Genomic DNA, 21036 nt, shown 5'->3' with positions numbered 1-21036 from the left:
GCTTAGTGGTTTTCTGTTAGGGAAATCATCTGCCAGTGAAAAGGAATTGGATGTAATTCCTGGGGTTATTGATGCAGACTATCAAGGGGTTGTTAAAATTATGGTTAGAACATTTTTCCCTCTTGTATCTATTCCCAAAGGTTCACCAATTGCTCAACTTATTCCTTTTAAGTCTTGTGTCCCCTGTACAGACTACAAGGAACGGGGAACAGGAAGCTTTGGTTCCACAGGTAAACAAGAAATATATTGAGCCACAGACATCACAAGACCTAAACCAGACAAACAGGTAACCCTGACACATCCTAACGGTGATTTTATTACAAAGAAACTCATAATTGACACTGAAGCAGATGTAACCTTCATTTCAAACACAATATGGCCAAAACATTAGGCATTGGTCAATCCTGCCTTAGGCATTGCAGGTGTTGGAGGGACTCAGGCAATTCAGATGAGCAGGGAAGTAATTACTTTTACTTTCCCAGATGGAGTGAATGTATCTACAAGGCCTTATGTCATGCAAATTCCTGGTACTTTACTAGGTTTGCTTGGTAGGGATCTGTTAGGCCATTTAAAATCCACCATTGTTACACGGCCTTTTTAGCAGCGGCCACTGGAAGGCAGCCAATCCTCAAAATCAGCTAGACCACTGATACACCTGTTTGGATTGATCAGTGGCCGCTGTCAAAGGAAAAGCTGCCCATAATCCAACAATTAGTGCAAGAAGAGCTGGAGGAAGGGCACATAAAGGCATTGATTACCCCTTGGAACACTCCAATTTTTGCCATCCCGAACAAGAGTGGGAAATGGAGGTTGTCCATGACTTATGTGCTGTTAATGCAGTCATGCTAAGTACGGCTGCCTTGCAACCTGGTCTTCCATCTCCTACTATGATACCTGAGTCATAGAATCTATTGATCATTGATCTCAAAGATTGTTTTTTTACCATTCCCTTGCATCCAGAACACACTACTCATTTTGCATTTTCTGTTCCATCTATCAAGAAGGCAGAAGCCTACAAAAGGTATGAATAGATTTCTTTGCCCCAAGGCACGCAAAATTCCCCTACGATGTGCCAAATTTATGTGGCTTGGACATTAAAACCTGTTCAGCAGCAATTCCCTGAGTATATCATCTATCATTACTTGGATGATGTATTAGTGGCTGGAAAACACTTAGACTCTGTTCTAAAAGCCATGACAATTATGCTTGAGGAAAGGGGTTTGAAAATTACTTCTGATAAGGTGCCATCTTCTGCTCCTCGGAAATATCTTGGGTGGCAGATTGATCAGTCTGTAGCGAAGCCACAAAAACTCACCATTACAACTGAGATGGAAACTGTACCTGATGTGCAGAAGTTAGTAGAAAATATTCAATAGATAAGACCTATTTGTGGGATAACTAATGAAGAACTTGGAGCACTAATACAGTTACTAAGTACTTTGTCTTGAGCAGATGAATGCCAGATCCAAGATAAAAAACAACAGCAAGCCTTAGATCACATTGCCACAAAGGTTGCTACCTCACATGGACCTCCTCTGCTTGAAGATGTTCCAGTTCAACTGATGATCATCACCCAGAACAAAGAAGATGACAATTATGCCAAGCATCCTTTCACCTTGATTTATCAATAGGTTAAAACTTAAGCTAATCCTTTCGTTATTATAGAATGAGTATTTTTACCTGTAAAACAATCTAGAAATATTACCACTCAACTAGAACTTTTGGCTCATTTGACTATGAAGGGCAGTGAGAGAACATTAGAAATCTAGAGACATGAACCACATTCAATTGCTGTAGCATTAGCTAACTAATATCTTAAATAGAGAATTAAGCATTCTGTTTCTTTACAGATAGCTTTGGCTGGATATGATGGTAAAGTTCACAATACTTATCCATGGCACCGGGTCTTATCTTTAGTGGAGCATCAGCATCTGGAGGACAGACCCTGGAGATTTGACTGTCCAGTGTCTGGGCAGACAGTATTTACAGATGTAGGTAAAAGGCCCAAAAGGGCTGCCTGCACTTGGCAGTAAGACAAAGTGTGGAAAAAGCATGTCATTTTTGGAGAGGTAAAAGATATATTGCAGACAATAGAATTGAAAGCTGTGATTTGGGCTTTTGAAAATTGGAATATTGAGGTCATTACCATTGTTTCTGATTCACTTTATGTAGTTGGCAGTGTCCAACGCCTTGAAAGAGCAGTGCTTGAAGAAATGAGTAACGAGCATTTGTATTCCCTTTTAAGCCCATTGATTAAAACCCTAAATCATCGACAGCAAGAGTACTTGATTACTCATGTTCGTGGTCATCAAGCTCTCCCTGGTCTGTCTGAAGGTAACGCTCGAGCTGATCGGTTAGTAGCCACTGTCTGGCCAATGCCAAACTCTGATAAATTTCAGCAAGCCAAAACTTCCCATGCATTTCTTCATCAATCTGCAAAAATGTTAGGTAAACAATTTGCTATTCCCCTTACTGATGCTTCTGGTATTGTGCAATACTGTCCTGACTTGTCAACCAGATGGCATTGGTTTAGTCACGGTGTTAACCCTAGGGGTACTCAACCCTTGCAATTATAGCAAATGGATGTAACTCATGTAGCAGAATTTGGTCAGAAAAAGTTTGTACACGTTTGCATTGATACCTATTCTTGAGTTATATGAGCTACTCCCTTAACAGGTGAGACGTCGTGTTGAGAAACATTTGTGCAATTGCTTTGCCATATTAGGTATCCCCTTAGCAATTAAGACTGACAATGGTCCTGCTTACTGTTCCTTAAGATTCCAACGTTTCTGTAATTTGTGGGGTATTCGACGTGACACTGGTATTCCTCACAATCCTTCTGGACAGGCAATTATTGAGCGTGCCCATCAGACATTCAAGGGCATGCTGCAAAACAAAAAGGGGGAACTCCAGGGTTATCCCCTGAGGAAAAAACAGCTAAAGCCATTTTTGTGCTTAATTACCTTAGAAGAACAGGAGATAGGGAAGATCCACCTATTCCTGTGCATCGTGCCCTCACACGTAATCCAAGTGAGGAATTGCCTGACGGCATTCAGGTCATGTTCAAAAGTCCAGAAACAGGGGTGTGGGAAGGACCAGCTACAGGCAAATTAAGAGGAAGAGCTTCTACGTGCTTACTTACAGATAAAGGCATTCGTTGGATTCCAGCCATATGGGTGAAGCCCTATCTGAAAGCACCATCCTCAACCCATGTCGTGCCCAGAGGCGGAGAGTCGGCAAAAGCACCGATTCCAGACAGCCCTGAATCCAATTCTTCGACAGCTGACTGTTGAACAACGGTTAGAATATCTACCAAATTTGCTGGACTATGCAGAGGAAGTACTAGCAACATAAGCTTAATACACACGAGTTAGATGTAGACAGACTTCTTTTACCTTCACTTCCATCACAAGCTGTAAATCAGATAGAAAATGCTTGATATCTGCATGGTTGTGCATGTAAGGCATGGCTTAAGGTTCGTTGTATAAAGCGTCACTTAAAAACTTGGCGACAAGTTTGTCAAGAACATCATTTAGCAGTGGTCCGAGGGAAAAAGCAAAAATTTAAGCCTATTAACCTAATATGCAATAACTGCTCTTACACACTTAACACTATTACCCCAAGAATGGCATGAGCTAAATTTTTAAGGCGTAACTCAAGAAGATATCAGAGTTATCTCCAAGATGTATCTTTGATAGAAATACATAAGCAAAGATTGTTACTGTGGTTGCAGTTTAAACTTGCTTTAATTGCTGTAGTAAACCAAATTGTACTAGAGAGCAAGATAATAGCTACTGAATGGAGAGTAAGAATAGCAATACCACAAATACATGACTTTAGAGATTTTGAGTGAGAACAAGCTAAAGCAATTTGGGCAAAGCGCAGGCGTGATGGATGACAAGGGCAACAATGGCACCCGCCTGGCAAATATTAACAATGTTGCTTAGTGGAGTGATTAAGGAAACGCAGGGAGTATACAATAGAGAGCAGCGAGCTGACATGAGGGTTACATAGGCTACCAGAACAGGGCAGAATCTTTCTGTTTATCTCTAGCTACACCTTTGCATCCATTTTGCACCTGTTTAATTGGAATTCCCTTAGACTCAATGGAAGAATTCGGAAATTGGACCAGAGCTCACATTTATGGCAACTTAAGTAAGGCCTGGTCCAATTGGTGTACTAATCAAAATGGGATGATCACAGAAAATTGGTGTGAAACACAAAAAATCCCTAGAAATCCTTTAGGAGTTGAGGCATTTACAATCGCTCAAGGTTTAAATACTACAAGCCAGTGGCCGCAGGAATTGGATATTTTGGGATCAGTGCCAGGAAATTACTGTTTGTTCTTTGAGTACCACAAGGGTAAAGAGCTGATTAGGGAGAAATCAGGAAAACACGGCGATGGTAGCACTTGGATATCTCCTCTTTCTTCCTGGTATCACAATACCACAGCATACTGTGCCAGTTGGACATGGTCTGTATCCCTAAAACAAAAATCTGCAAGGATGTAACCTCCTGGAGTTTTCTCATTTGTGGAGATAAAGCTGAGCCTGTGATTCCTCAGAAAGCATTAGGAGCACTGTGCTATTTTGGGAAATTGACACTGTTTGCCCCTAGCATTCAACAGATGCTTGACATCAGGCACAAATTCCAACACCCAAAATGTAATTAGGCTCAGACTGTAAGGATAATGTAGAATTGTAGAATACACGTTTCGTTATACTGGCATCACTTTTTACACCAGAAGTAGCTTCATCAAAGGCCCTTACACAACTCAAATGATTGGCTTGTTGGACAGGAAAACAAATTAACATTACATCTGCAATACTGAATGAGCTTACCAACTGATGGAGGTAGCATATGCCACGCTGTGTTACTGGATTGGGCTGCTCTAGATTTTTTGTTGCTAGCACAAGGAGACGGATGTGAAGATTTTGAAGGGATCTGTTGCATGAATCTCTCTGACCACTCTGAATATATTGACAAGAAACTGTCATTGCTTAAGGAGAATATGAAAAAGTGGGCAGTCGTTTAGAATTCTTTTGATGAGTGGCTAAAATTCTGGGGAATAACAGGCTGACTCAAGGACTTAGTACGCTCTGGCATTATGATACTTTGTATTCTTTTTTCAATTCTGCTTATAGTGCCTTGCTTACTATGCTGTGTGCAAAAAATAATTGGCTGTGCTTTTACATCAGTCTAGTTTGTGCAAAAATAAAAGCGGGGAACTGGTGAAGATATTTTGCAGGTTGAGGAGTTTTGGCAAGACAATGGCCATATTCAGCCGATGCACAATCCAGCCTGCTTGTAATAATGGACAATGAACACGTTCACAAAGAATGAATTATGGACATATTCAGAAATGGGCTCGGTATATCCTTGAAAAAGATACAAGAGGAAGAGTCATCAGGACTCAGCAAGTTTGTCAGCAAGCTTGGGAAAGTGAGCCATGGGTGAGCCAGACAACAACAGCAAGATACGTAAAAAATTAGATGATCCAATCAGCATTCTATTTTAGACGCGTGAACAGCTAGGATTAACCAATCATGTATTAGCTAGAGACACGTGGATAGCAGAGACTTATTATAAATCTAGTCTTTTAAAGGATAATAAATTTGGCTTCACTAGATCATATTGGTTATGGTGTGATGTCCCAAAACCTCTGCGCCCTGCAGCCTGTTCCCACAGGAGGCTCTGGTGAGCCCCTTGCAGGACGCTCTGCCGGGCACGCAGCACTTCTCTTCTCCTGCCCGCCCAGAACGCTCCTGGGACAGCAGGACACAAGCTGGCGGGCTCTGGGCTCAGCACATCCCAAACAGAGGGGCAGGAAGATGCAGGGGCTGTTTTGCAGCCCTGCCCAAGAGAGGTGGGAAGGGTCTCCTCCCTCTGGGCTCACTTGGTTGGGTTTCTGACTGGGCCTGAGGCAGGGGCTGCCATTCCTCACTTGTGGGGACACCAGAGCTGCCAGAACCACACCGAGCCTGCAGGCACTGCCCGACAGCGCTGCAGCCACTGGGACAGTCGCGCCTCTGGGGCTCAGCCACTCCCTGCTGCTGCTGCTGCTGCTGCTTTTAGGCACACGCAAAGCTCACTGTTAGGCCATGACAGTCTCTGCTTCTGCCCTCTTCCTGTCGCTGTGTAAGGATGGAGCATTGCTGTGCTTTCAGGAAGCTCTCTGGGAAAAACTTCCAGCATTGCAAGCTCCTCTGCCCTCCATAGATGCATGCTGTGGAATCCCTCACAGCTGGCTTCAGAGCATCCTCAAGCTGGCTCTTCTAAAACCCAGGGTCCTTGTTCCCTTCAGCGTGCTCAGCACGACCTTCAACTCCATGGTGCTGTGCAACTGAAGCAGCAGGACAGGGACCTTTGCAGCCTGAGCTGCCCTTGTTCCTCTCTGCCCGTGCACAGAACACAGCGTGGAAGAGAACGGCAGCAGGGCCCTGCATGTTCCTGGGCTCAGGATTTGTGCCGCTCCAGCTCCACAGACACGTGGGTAAAGTGACAAAGCCAAACTGTTTATTAAGGGAAGGCAAAGCAAAGGGGTGATCTGGGAAGCAAAAAAGGGGATGGACAGGGCCTGGGGGCTGGAGGGAGGAAGGGAGGGAAGGAGCTGCCAACAGCGAGGGAGATGACAGGAGCTTCCCACAGGCTCAGCTGTGACCAACAAGAGCTGTGCCTGGAGTTCCAGCTGGTCCCCTGTGCTCTGCAGGTGGTCTCATCTTCATTGGGAACTGGAGGTTGCCAAAGGACACGGATTCTTCTGATCCTGCAGACCAAGTTCGGCAGCTCTTGCCTCGAACTTCAGCTGGATAAATTGGTTGATGAAGGAGGGGCACTCGTATTCCCTCAGGGCTTGAAGGGCTGGAAAAAAGAAGCACAGAGCCACGGTTAGAGGCCGGATTGCAGGAATCCAGGGAAACACTCCTGCCAGGGCCATCCCAGCCGGCTTCTGCTATGGCCAGAAGGGAGCCGGAGACAAGGGCTTGGGCCGGAAGGTTGTGGCCTCGGCTCCCCCACGTGTGCCTGAAAGCTCTCCGGGCTCTGTCCCCGCCGCCCCTCGTCCGTCCGCACAGGGAGCAGAGCCCTCGGCAGCTCGGGCTGGGATTGTAGCTCCGGAGCTGGGATTTGCAGCTGCCCCCGGCGGCCCCCGCTGGCACCCCCGCGGCTGCCCCCACTCACCCTGACTGAGGACCTGGAGCTCCTCCTTCTGCCCTATCATGAGCACTCCGGCGACCCCTGGCAAGACAGAGCCCGTGGCGGCGCCAGCCGGCACAGCTGCCCGACACGGGCGCTGGCAGCCCTGCGGCCGCACGCCCTCCTGCCCCGGCAGGGCTGCTGCCGGGCCCCTGCCGCACGCTGCCGCCCGAGGGCACGGCTGCGGGAGGGCGGCGGCAGCGCCGAGGGCGGGCAGGGCTGCAGCGGCCCGGGCGCGGCTCCCGCTGTAGCCGGGGCAGCAGCCGGGCCGGGGGCAGGGAGGGGCGCGGGGCTGCTGGCTCACCGATCAGCCTGACGGCCGCCTGTCGCAGGCGCTTCTGTGGGCTTTGCAGGAAGGGCAGGGCCCAGCGCAGGTGCTCGGCCGCTCGGCTCTCGTCCTCCAGCAGCTGCGGGGAGCACCGACAGGGAAGGATTGGGGCGGGCTCTGCCCCTCGGCCGGGCGCTCCCTGCGCCCAGCAGCGGCCGAGCCGGCCCGCACGGCCCAGGGCAGGGAGCGGCGTGTGGGGCGCAGGCTGGCGGGCCCGGCTGCGGCGCCGGGCAGGGGCACAGCTGCCAGCCCCAGCACGGGGGGCAGGGGGGGCTTCTCCAGCCTGCGGCTGGGGCTCCCGGGCTGTCCTTACCAGGCGCTCGGCGAACTTCATCCGCTGCTGCTTGGTCAGCAGCTCCTCCAGGTCCCTCCTCCTCCGGAAGCGGGCCGCACAAAGCAGGGCTTGGAAAGAGGCCTGGAGAGCAGCAGAGAGCCGCAGGTGGCACCAGAGCCCAGGGCACCGGACCCGCATGCCTGTGCCAAGGCCAGGGAAGGCTGGAGCCTGCGTGTTGCCAGGGCAGGAGGCAGCCCAGCTCCTTGCCAGGGATGCAGCAGTGTCACACAAATGCTGACCTTTGCCACACGCCGGTTCTCATCGTGCCAGCGCAGGAAGAGAGGGAGCAGGCTCTGGCTCACAATTCTCGTGAGAGGCTTTTCCCCCTCTTCCACTACCAGCTCCATCACTTTGCAGAAGAGCTGAATGGAGAGCAGCTGCACGTGGCTGTTGTCCTGGAGGAAAGGAAAAGACCTCAGCACCAACTACTCCAGGCCCATCAGGGCAGAGGCCCAAAAGTGCACGAGGCACAACATTTCTGGGCAGTGTCCAGTGCTGAGGGCTGGCTGGGGACACAGAGCCTTACATTTTCCAAGTGTGGCAGGAGTGGCTCAGCCAGCTTCAGGGCGGTGGCGCTGGGTATCTTGAGGTCTTTCTCCTGGAGCATGTGTGTGAGCACAGAGAGGATCATGCTGACCATCTCTGCATCAGGATCCGCCAGCTGCTCCAGCAGGTGTTGATAGAGGCCGCGTATTCCTCCGCCCTGTGTGCAAGAGCAGGCCGTGCTGTGAAGCCAAGGACAGCCGCAGCACCAGCAGCTGCTTGGGGCACTCGGGCAGCTGAAGTGGGAGGCAGGAGAGCTGGGAACAGCTGCCTCTGCTGCCAAAGGCCAGCCAAGGCCAAAGGTCTGCGTTGGCCAGCCCCATGCTGTCAGCGCAGCTTCAGCCACTTCCCCTTCTCACCAGCGAGGGCTCCTTGCTGAGCACCACGAGGCCTCTGAGCTCCAGGCGCAGCCTGTCCCTGCACTCGCTCGGCAGGTGCCTGGACACAACCGACAGGGCACTGGCACCGTGCTTGGTCAAGTCCAGACACTGCAGGAGCTGAAAGGCACAGGGCAGTGACAGGGGAGCCGGCCAGCAGGAGCCCAGAAGCGCACAGGGCCGGGCCCAGGCAGCAGCAGCAGGCGCCGGCAGCATCCCAGGTGGCTGCAGCTACGAGAGGCCAGAGAGCTGGGAGGCAGCTCAGCCAGGCAGTGCTGGCCATCAGGCTCACCTCCACAAAGAAGGCCAGGGCAGGCAGATCCCAGCAGGGCTGCTTCCCAATGAGCAGGTTGAGCAGGTGCAAGGCGATGCGGGAACACAAGGGGGTCAAGCTATGGCGCATCTCCCTGGCAGGGGGAAAAAGGCAGAAAAGCCCTGAGCCAGGCAGGCAAACCTCTGCCAGGACTGACTCCCAGAGGTGTGATCTTTCTCCAGCACCCTGCAAGGGGACGTGGATGCTTTGGGAGGCAGCTGCTCCTGGGCACCCTCCTCTCCCAGCCTATTCCAGTCTGCTTGGTCGCCCGTCGCTGACAAGGCTCTCTCGCCCACAATCACAGGGACTACGTGGGGCACTCCGGGCACGGGGCACAAACGCTGGCGGCGGGGGGGAGAAGGGGGTCTCACCTGGCCAGCAGACCGACTGCATGGTGCCGGGTGTCGGCACAGAGCAGGGTGTCCCAGAGGCGCTTGCGCTCCAGAGCCACCAGCCTCTTCTCAAAGTCCAGTAGGCAGAGCAGAGCCTTCATGGCCTGCACTGCAAACCTGTGTACAGAGCAAAGGCCAGGTCACGCTGGGAGCACTGGCCCTGGCCACAAGGACATGGGAAGGACAGGGTGACCAAGACCTGTTGGGCTTTGTGGGAAGGCAGTGTTCCTCCCGGCACGCTCTCCAGAAGTTCTCAACCTCCTCTGGCATCTGCTCTGTGGTGACAAAAACTTGGAAGAGCAGAGCCACAAACAGGCGGGCAGAATGAAGGACTAGTGCCTCATGCCACTCGGGCATGTGGACAGTCTTCCACAGCACCACAGTTGCCTGCAAAGGAGAAAGCACCCCGAGGCAGCAGTCAGTGCCCAGGTGTCCATGTTGCAGGGCCCAAGGGGAGATGCAGTGGGAGCAGCCAGCCTGCTCCCCCTGAGTCTGCCCCTAGCCCAGCTTTCGGCCCAGCGCCTGAGGCAGGGAGGTGCATGACAGGGAGAGATCATGGAGAGCTGCTGGAGAGGTGACCTGAGGGTGAGCAAAGGCCAGTTCTAGAAACTCACAGCCAGGGCAAAGATGGCCTCGTTATCCCCACTGTAGAAGAACATGCTGTAATGTGGCCTGTCCTCTATCACAGACAGGAGTGCTGGAAGCACCTTCTGCACTGCAGATCCCGAGGAGCTGATGGTTCTCCACATCAGTGCAGCAGCTCTGTGGGACCAGGGCTGCGCGTCAGTACCGTGCCCCGTGCGGCTGGGTGGGGCCGGGTGACAGAGCCCTGGTGCCCTGAGGGGTGGGGGGGGGGGCATGGCAGCAGGCTCAGGAAACAGAGGGGCCCCAGGGTCCTGGAGCTGTCCGCCTGTCTGGCAGACCCCACTGGACAGGCTGGACAGAGGGAGGGGCCCTAGGGGCCACTGAGCACCGAGCTCTCAAGGCAGTTGTGCTCTGTACCTGTCACAGGTTGGGGCACAGCGCAGGAGGCTCATCACCACATTAGCAGGGTGCTCTTGGGCCAGGCTCAGAATGTCCCTTTGCAGCCCAGCGTCCACAGTGAGACAGGACACGAGTGTCTGGTGAATGTCTCTCACCATGGCTGACACCTAGAGGAGGCATGGGGAATGCCTGGAGTGCTGTGCAAGGGGGCAACTTGCCCAGCTTCCCCCAAGAAGTGCTTGCCTTCCCACCCTACTCTGCTGGCTTCAGTGGCTGGCAGGGCCCAGCAGACGTAGCTTAAGGGCCACACGATCCTGGGAGGCCTTCAGCCCTGGCCCCAGGCTGCTTACCTGCTGCTGAGATGAAAAGAAATGCTGAGTGGGAGCAGGAACCGCAGTGCAAGTGGGCCTGGTGTTGGTCTTTGAGAGGGCCCACGTGCTTTGCGTCCTTGCGTCCTCACTCAGGGCCGTGACAGCCTCCGGCCTGCCCTCAGCCATTGCCCTGACAGAGTCTGCTGCCTGCTCAGGGGAGGCTGAGCTGACATCAAGCTCTGCCCGCAGCTCGGCCGTGCCCTGGGTTGCTGTGGCGCTGGTGTTTCTGCACCGAAAGCACAGGAACCTCCGCAGTATCTGCAGCAGAAGGAAGGGCAGGAAGAGAGGGACGTTCCGTGGCCTGCTCCAAGTGCGGCACTAGGCCGAGCAGTGCCAGCAGGCCCGGCCCAGGTGGGGATGGCCGCAGGTACCTGCGCTGCTCTGTGGAAGCGGCCGCGAGTGGGGTCCTGCTCTCGTGTCCGATCCTTGCCCGCATCTGGCAAAGAGCGAGTGCAGCCAGAGCTGAGGGGCTGTGGGAGAGGCCCGAGAACACGGCCCAGCCCTGGCAGGAACAGCGCCCGGGTGGCCAGGGGATGGAGCAGGGCCGCTGGGGGCAGCCTCAGCCCCTCTTCCATCCTGTCTGCGGGCTCGTCCACAGGGGCCAGGCCGGCCGCAGGCACCAGCCATGCAGCCCGGCTCTGCCACTCACCGTCCTGCAGTGGCTGCAACTGCTCCAGCTCTGCAGGCTGCTGCGCTGGGGAGGCTGCAGGGCCTTTCCTTTTCTTCCCCCGAAGCACCTTGAAGAGGCTGAGCACTCTGCCTGCCATCCCGCTTTCTGACCTCGAGGACACCTTTGAGCCAGATGCCTGGGCAAAGGTCTGAATCAGCGAGTGCCTTGCAGGTGCCTGCGACAGAGAGGCCTCAGGAAGGCTACAGGACAGCGTGTCCTGCACTCTGGTCTCAAGGCCTCCTGCCACAATAACAGGAGGCTCCTTGTGAGCAATGGAGGTCACTGAGTCCTATGGCCTGGCCACGAGGGCACCAGCCACAGGGATGGCAGATGCCTGGGAAAAGCTCCGAGTCAGGAAGTCCTGCAGTCTGGCCACAAGGCCAGCCGCAGGAGTAACGCCTTGGAAAAGCAGTGGGTCAGCGACGAAAGAGCCGGCTGTGTGGGGCTCCTCACAGCACAGCTCTGGCACGTCCTGTCTCGTCACATCCACCAAGCACTGTGGCGTTGCCTCGTCACCGCCAGCACCCATGTCACCACGTGTCACAAAGGGTCCTGTTCCATTCTGTTCCATGGTAACCGTGCTGCGCCATGTCAGCAAGGGCCCTTGGATGCACTGCCAAGTGCTCTGGGGCCACCCCCACCCCGCCCAAAATGCCTCTGGTTGGAAGAAATCCATTGCCCCAAGTGTCTAAGACAGCCCGGGACACACCAAGCCCAGCCAAGTGCTCAGGGAAGGACTCTCCATGGTGCCTGGCCAGCACAGCCCAGCTCGCTGCTGGCTCTGGAGCAGAGCAGCTTCCAGCAAGCACGGGGCAAACACATCTTGCCAAGAGTTAAGGCACACCAGATAGGGGAGATGGCATGAATGTGTGCATCAAGGCCTATGAATTCACAGCTCCCCAAGAGAGCTTTGGGGCACTCGGCTGGACAAACACGATCCGGCTCAGACCTGTGCTCAAAGGTGGGCAACAAACCCTGCTGCAGGAGCTTGGCTTGGTCTCTGCAGGCCCAGGCAGATGCCAAAGCTGCTCTTCCCATCCTTCCCCTGCCCCTCTGCCAAGTGCAAGGGGCCTCAATGACTGAAGGAAACACAGGGAATCAAATGGAGACACTTGCACCTATCTCACTGGGGGCTCCTGGAGAAGCAGTTTCTTTGGGAATCAAGCCCCTCTCTTCCAAGGGCACTTCTCCAAATGTGTACATTTCCTGGGCAACACCAACACACCCTTAAGAAACCCTGCAAGGCTGAATTGCTTGTGCTCCTTGCAGCACAGGCACTCCAGCTGGAGCTCATCTTCCTTCCCCCGAGGCTGTTTCCACGCGTCGCTCCAGGCGCGCAGCCCCGGGCCCCTCCAAACACGAGCTGCCCGCTGCCTCTGCACATGCCTGAGCTCCTTCCTGCCTGCGCTCAGGGCAGCAAAACTGGGCTGTTCCCAGCCAGGGAGCAGAGCCCTGTTGTTGAAGATATTTTGCAGGGAATTTGTGCCTGATGTCAAGCATCTGTTGAATGCTAGGGGCAAACAGTGTCAATTTCCCAAAATAGCACAGTCCTCCTAATGCTTTCTGAGGAATCACAGGCTCAGCTTTATCTCCACAAATGAGAAAACTCCAGGAGGTTACATCCTTGCAGATTTTTGTTTTAGGGATACAGACCATGTCCAACTGGCACAGTATGCTGTGGTATTGTGATACCAGGAAGAAAGAGGAGATATCCAAGTGCTACCATCGCCGTGTTTTCCTGATTTCTCCCTAATCAGCTCTTTACCCTTGTGGTACTCAAAGAACAAACAGTAATTTCCTGGCACTGATCCCAAAATATCCAATTCCTGCGGCCACTGGCTTGTAGTATTTAAACCTTGAGCGATTGTAAATGCCTCAACTCCTAAAGGATTTCTAGGGATTTTTTGTGTTTCACACCAATTTTCTGTGATCATCCCATTTTGATTAGTACACCAATTGGACCAGGCCTTACTTAAGTTGCCATAAATGTGAGCTCTGGTCCAATTTCCGAATTCTTCCATTGAGTCTAAGGGAATTCCAATTAAACAGGTGCAAAATGGATGCAAAGGTGTAGCTAGAGATAAACAGAAAGATTCTGCCCTGTTCTGGTAGCCTATGTAACCCTCATGTCAGCTCGCTGCTCTCTATTGTATACTCCCTGCGTTTCCTTAATCACTCCACTAAGCAACATTGTTAATATTTGCCAGGCGGGTGCCATTGTTGCCCTTGTCATCCATCACGCCTGCGCTTTGCCCAAATTGCTTTAGCTTGTTCTCACTCAAAATCTCTAAAGTCATGTATTTGTGGTATTGCTATTCTTACTCTCCATTCAGTAGCTATTATCTTGCTCTCTAGTACAATTTGGTTTACTACAGCAATTAAAGCAAGTTTAAACTGCAACCACAGTAACAATCTTTGCTTATGTATTTCTATCAAAGATACATCTTGGAGATAACTCTGATATCTTCTTGAGTTACGCCTTAAAAATTTAGCTCATGCCATTCTTGGGGTAATAGTGTTAAGTGTGTAAGAGCAGTTATTGCATATTAGGTTAATAGGCTTAAATTTTTGCTTTTTCCCTCGGACCACTGCTAAATGATGTTCTTGACAAACTTGTCGCCAAGTTTTTAAGTGACGCTTTATACAACGAACCTTAAGCCATGCCTTACATGCACAACCATGCAGATATCAAGCATTTTCTATCTGATTTACAGCTTGTGATGGAAGTGAAGGTAAAAGAAGTCTGTCTACATCTAACTCGTGTGTATTAAGCTTATGTTGCTAGTACTTCCTCTGCATAGTCCAGCAAATTTGGTAGATATTCTAACCGTTGTTCAACAGTCAGCTGTCGAAGAATTGGATTCAGGGCTGTCTGGAATCGGTGCTTTTGCCGACTCTCCGCCTCTGGGCACGACATGGGTTGAGGATGGTGCTTTCAGATAGGGCTTCACCCATATGGCTGGAATCCAACGAATGCCTTTATCTGTAAGTAAGCACGTAGAAGCTCTTCCTCTTAATTTGCCTGTAGCTGGTCCTTCCCACACCCCTGTTTCTGGACTTTTGAACATGACCTGAATGCCGTCAGGCAATTCCTCACTTGGATTACGTGTGAGGGCACGATGCACAAGAATAGGTGGATCTTCCCTATCTCCTGTTCTTCTAAGGTAATTAAGCACAAAAATGGCTTTAGCTGTTTTTTCCTCAGGGGATAACCCTGGAGTTCCCCCTTTTTGTTTTGCAGCATGCCCTTGAATGTCTGATGGGCACGCTCAATAATTGCCTGTCCAGAAGGATTGTGAGGAATACCAGTGTCACGTCGAATACCCCACAAATTACAGAAACGTTGGAATCTTAAGGAACAGTAAGCAGGACCATTGTCAGTCTTAATTGCTAAGGGGATACCTAATATGGCAAAGCAATTGCACAAATGTTTCTCAACACGACGTCTCACCTGTTAAGGGAGTAGCTCATATAACTCAAGAATAGGTATCAATGCAAACGTGTACAAACTTTTTCTGACCAAATTCTGCTACATGAGTTACATCCATTTGCTATAATTGCAAGGGTTGAGTACCCCTAGGGTTAACACCGTGACTAAACCAATGCCATCTGGTTGACAAGTCAGGACAGTATTGCACAATACCAGAAGCATCAGTAAGGGGAATAGCAAATTGTTTACCTAACATTTTTGCAGATTGATGAAGAAATGCATGGGAAGTTTTGGCTTGCTGAAATTTATCAGAGTTTGGCATTGGCCAGACAGTGGCTACTAACCGATCAGCTCGAGCGTTACCTTCAGACAGACCAGGGAGAGCTTGATGACCACGAACATGAGTAATCAAGTACTCTTGCTGTCGATGATTTAGGGTTTTAATCAATGGGCTTAAAAGGGAATACAAATGCTCGTTACTCATTTCTTCAAGCACTGCTCTTTCAAGGCGTTGGACACTGCCAACTACATAAAGTGAATCAGAAACAATGGTAATGACCTCAATATTCCAATTTTCAAAAGCCCAAATCACAGCTTTCAATTCTATTGTCTGCAATATATCTTTTACCTCTCCAAAAATGACATGCTTTTTCCACACTTTGTCTTACTGCCAAGTGCAGGCAGCCCTTTTGGGCCTTTTACCTACATCTGTAAATACTGTCTGCCCAGACACTGGACAGTCAAATCTCCAGGGTCTGTCCTCCAGATGCTGATGCTCCACTAAAGATAAGACCCGGTGCCATGGATAAGTATTGTGAACTTTACCATCATATCCAGCCAAAGCTATCTGTAAAGAAACAGAATGCTTAATTCTCTATTTAAGATATTAGTTAGCTAATGCTACAGCAATTGAATGTGGTTCATGTCTCTAGATTTCTAATGTTCTCTCACTGCCCTTCATAGTCAAATGAGCCAAAAGTTCTAGTTGAGTGGTAATATTTCTAGATTGTTTTACAGGTAAAAATACTCATTCTATAATAACGAAAGGATTAGCTTAAGTTTTAACCTATTGATAAATCAAGGTGAAAGGATGCTTGGCATAATTGTCATCTTCTTTGTTCTGGGTGATGATCATCAGTTGAACTGGAACATCTTCAAGCAGAGGAGGTCCATGTGAGGTAGCAACCTTTGTGGCAATGTGATCTAAGGCTTGCTGTTGTTTTTTATCTTGGATCTGGCATTCATCTGCTCAAGACAAAGTACTTAGTAACTGTATTAGTGCTCCAAGTTCTTCATTAGTTATCCCACAAATAGGTCTTATCTATTGAATATTTTCTACTAACTTCTGCACATCAGGTACAGTTTCCATCTCAGTTGTAATGGTGAGTTTTTGTGGCTTCGCTACAGACTGATCAATCTGCCACCCAAGATATTTCCGAGGAGCAGAAGATGGCACCTTATCAGAAGTAATTTTCAAACCCCTTTCCTCAAGCCTAATTGTCATGGCTTTTAGAACAGTTACAGAGTCTAAGTGTTTTCCAGCCACTAATACATCATCCAAGTAATGATAGATGATATACTCAGGGAATTGCTGCCGAACGGGTTTTAATGTCCAAGCCACATAAATTTGGCACATCGTAGGGGAATTTTGCGTGCCTTGGGGCAAAGAAATCTATTCATACCTTTTGTAGGCTTCTGCCTTCTTGATAGATGGAACAGAAAATGCAAAATGAGGAGTGTGTTCTGGATGCAAGGGAATGGTAAAAAAACAATCTTTGAGATCAATGATCAATAGATTCTATGACTCAGGTATCATAGTAGGAGATGGAAGACCAGGTTGCAAGGCAGCCGTACTTAGCATGACTGCATTAACAGCACATAAGTCATGGACAACCTCCATTTCCCACTCTTGTTCGGGATGGCAAAAATTGGAGTGTTCCAAGGGGTAATCAATGCCTTTATGTGCCCTTCCTCCAGCTCTTCTTGCACTAATTGTTGGATTATGGGCAGCTTTTCCTTTGACAGCGGCCCCTGATCAATCCAAACAGGTGTATCAGTGGTCTAGCTGATTTTGAGGATTGGCTGCCTTCCAGTGGCTGCTGCTAAAAAGGCCGTGTAACAATGGTGGCTTTTAAAGTTTCTTTGTAATAAAATCACCGTTAGGATGTGTCAGGGTTACCTGTTTGTTTGGTTTAGGTCTTGTGATGTCTGTGGCTCAATATATTTCTTGTTTACCTGTGGAACCAAAGCTTCCTGTTCCCCATTCCTTGTAGTCCGTACAGGGTACACAAGACTTAAAAGGAATAAGCTGAGCAATTGGTGAACCTTTGGGAATAGATACAGGAGGGAAAAATGTTCTAACCATAATTTTAACAACCCCTTGATAGTCTGCATCAATAACTCTTGGAATTCTATTTCATCTCTTTTTACTGGCAGATGATCTCTCTAACAGTAAAGAACTAAGCTTATCTTTCATGGGTCTTTTTACAGTAGTATCCATCAGGTGTACAGCAGAGTCCGTGATGGTAACATCTACTGTGGTTTCTACTTCTACACTGGCACTTCTAGAAGTTGACGATCTAAGGGAGTAAAATCTTCTTCTTCTTCCGTGGGAGGCTGAGCTATCCAGGCAGCTCTCTGTATTTCTCTCGGCATGCTTGGAGAGGCTGCGTTCCAAGGCCCCTTTCCCTGGAACCGATATTCTCTAGTATTGTGGTTATCTTTTTTGCAGATCAAACAAAATTTTTTCATAAATGCAGAGTGACACTGACTTATTTGAATATATTTCATGCAAGATATATGCTTAAATTCCACTAGTTCACCCAGTGTTGCTTGCCACAGACCATAGTGACAAGAAGTGCTCTACAGACTTTGGACTTTTGAACAGCAATGTTTTGCTGGCCCAACCTAGGACAGTCCTAGCACTCTGGAGAAAGGGTAAAATAATTCACACTTGATTTTGAAAGCCTGGAGCAATGGAAAAAAAAATCATCCTGAATCAGAGAATGTTCAAGAGAAGCATACTGGGAGGCACTAACTGAATGAAACAATAATGTCTAAAACCAGAATGCTTGAAGCTGTGGAAGGAGAACGGGGAGATTTGCCTTGCTACCAGATCCCAAATGTGCTGTGGTTCCAGTAGCCCAATTTACAACACTCTTGGGAAGAATGAGAGAGCCACAGAGCAATTAGCAGTGCTCAGACGTGCTGGAGAGCACATGAGGTCCTATCTGAAAACCACATGCAAGTTCGATTTTTGTAAATTTACTCTGGAAAAGTAGAGAAGAGTTTAGTGATAACAGGTAGGGAGTTTAATTCTAGCATCCCTTTTCCTATTCCCTCTGCTCTAAGAGAGGTCGGTTACTTTTTCTCCTGCAAACACAGTAAGGAGCCTTTTATTTCCCCCCTCTCCTGAGGGGTGAGATATAAACCCCCTTACAGCACTTAGTAGACTGATAATGCAGAAGCTGTATAAAAGAATCAGGTGATATGACACATTGAAAACAGGAGTCAAAGAAACACAGATAGCATTTTTCAATAGTACCAGTTCAGGATAAATTTCCTTTTCGCATGAGTTCCTCCCATTCAGAGCTGAAACTGAGAAAACAATCTGCCAGTAGAGAGGTCCCAGCTGTGTCAAGGTTCCATGACAACTAGAAGTCATGACTGGCCATGCCTCCACAGATGTGTCTCTGGGCTTTGCAGGATAGCAATGAGATCAGAAACTTATAAAAAGGGCCTGCCATAAACTGCTGCAGCCTGCAAATGCCTCAGGCATTTGTTGGGGACAAAGCAGCTCCTGTCACCCATGGCTAGTGGGACTTTGCTGCAGCACTTTTTGGTTGCATATTTTCTCATGACTGTCACCTGTGTGGTGAAGGGTTTTTTTATTTATGCATTCATCATTTGTGTTAAAACAGCAATAGTAGTGCAAAAATTTTCACTAGTAATGCCAATAGAAATAACATAAACTCCCCAAAAGAAAACGTTAAACAAGAGCAGTGTTACCAGCCAATTCACAAACCTTTTCTAACAGTGGAAAAGTGAAAGGTTTGTTGTGAAAAGTATTGATCTTTTACACTGTTGAAACTATCAATACCACGTGCTGGGGTTGGAACTCTCCAAGAAACAAATATTGATTTCCCTCTTTTCTGATGTACAAATGACAGACAATGGCTGAACGAACTCTGAATCTTTTAATTGTTTTGAGGCCGACAGATTCTGTTAGTATTTAATTTTTATTGTTTCATTGTTCTGCTGTTTTCTGCTGCCACCCCCCTACCCATCTTTGAAACCTTCGAGGGGAGATACTTTGCTTTTTTTTCCTTTTTTGTGTTAGAAAGACAAGTGAAGGAGTAGTTGAAATTAATGTAGTATTCCCTATACTGCAGTTCACTGTCCGGTCTGATTCATCTAATTTTAGTATTACCTTCAGGAACATTGTAGCAATTTATTTGAAACACAAGGTACTAGTGATGATATAGCATTCTTATTTTTTAAAAACAACACACGTTCCAGAAAATCATGCTATAAAATAAATGTCTTCTTTATAATAGTGAACTGTGGACATTCCATCTCAGTATAAATGCTACAAACAGAAATCCTGCTTCAGAATCTTTAATTTCACCAATTTTACAACAAATATGAATGGCAAAATTGAAAGAGAAAGACGGAGGAATACATAGGCACATGTGTTTCTATTGATCCAAATGCTAAGCAGAATTTGGAGCAGAATGAAATGGATTAGAGCAGAGTAAATTTTTTTTCTTTATTTTATGGAATAAGCATTAATCTTCAGTACCGGGTATATGTCATGTAAAGCTTAAAAAGTAGTTTTTCATTGTCCTGAAGATCACCCAGACACAGTAAATAAATTTCATTTTTTTGGCAAGAGATCCAGGCGTTCACGCCATTGGTGATGGATCTTTCTCAAACACTGTCCTGTCTCTCATATAGTAATGAGATTACCTTGCTTGTTTTTGCTTGTCACTAAAGCCAAGCACACAGTTTTACTGAATGTATTGTTTCACTTTTCTGTTGCCTTAATATTCCTAGTAAAATATGATCTTTCTTTCCATTGGTGTCTGTGTCCTTTAAAACACCCCTGTCAATTGACAGAACAAGGGCCTAAGACCTACTGGGATCAACGTTAGATTTGTTGAAGTTGCCTAAGCAATGGTTTGTGCCACTCATTTTTTTCAACAATAGCCCAAGTCTGTAGAAAAGGGGAACTTAAGCAAGTATCTTGAGTTTCCTGAAAAGAACAAAATTCTTGGACAGCAAGCAGCATTCCCAAAGAGCTAGCAGCAACCTGAAGATACCTTGATGAACGGATTAGTGAGATTATGAGCCACGTTTGCCTGTGATGGCAATGTTGCCTTTTTCCCAACCTGGAAATGAAAGTAGAGATAATTTTAGTAAGGAGATAATATAAAAATGGATCTTTATTTGGAAGTTTTCAGGGGCACTTATGGAAGATGTCCACAAAAGCCCACTCCCTCCAGAGATGAGTACATATTTGTAGGTTTTAGGAAATTAGCGTAATTGATAAAAAGCACTAATTAGGACAACAAGTGGTGATGCAATTCCCCCCCAGGTCAAGTTCCTTCTCTGGAGTCCCCCCTCTTGGCACTGGCTGTACTTTGTCCATTAAAATGCATCTCAAAGAGTTGTTCTTGTGTGCCAGGAAGAACCAAGATGGCACTGGGGCCTTGGACCCCCCAGCGCTTGGAGCTCTGGAATTTGTTTTGTCTTTCTGCTTAGGGAAAGGACTTGGAAAAGTATTGGGAAAACTGGTGACTAATACAGTAGGATACAGAGCTACAAACATATATGCAAAGAATATAGAAAACATAGGAAAAAAGGCAAAACCCAAATGGCATCAGCAAGGTCTTGGGCATGAACACGTATGTCCAGATGGCCTTCTCAGCCCTATTTCTGTGTATTTCTGGGAACCAGAGAATCCTGCTTGAGCCTCTGCGGAGATGGATTTGGGAAGTAAAAATTCGTTTATTTTTTTCTCCTTGGGGCAGCTCCTGTTCCTAACATCAGCTAAGCCTCTCTCCACCATTATGCCTCTGATTGTTGCAGCAAAACAATT

General features: G+C 48.4%; 1 protein-coding gene across 1 annotated transcript in view; it reads right to left on the bottom strand.

Annotated features, from left to right (window-relative positions):
- LOC143692093 (uncharacterized) overlaps positions 1-21036 on the bottom strand; it is a 90543-nt gene that overhangs the window by 34665 nt on the left and 34842 nt on the right. The window lies entirely within an intron of this gene.

This window comes from Agelaius phoeniceus, chromosome Z (genome assembly GCF_051311805.1).
Source record: "Agelaius phoeniceus isolate bAgePho1 chromosome Z, bAgePho1.hap1, whole genome shotgun sequence".
NCBI lineage: Eukaryota > Metazoa > Chordata > Aves > Passeriformes > Icteridae > Agelaius > Agelaius phoeniceus.
Note: the sequence above shows the minus strand (reverse complement) of the source record. Positions and strands in the feature narration are given on the sequence as shown.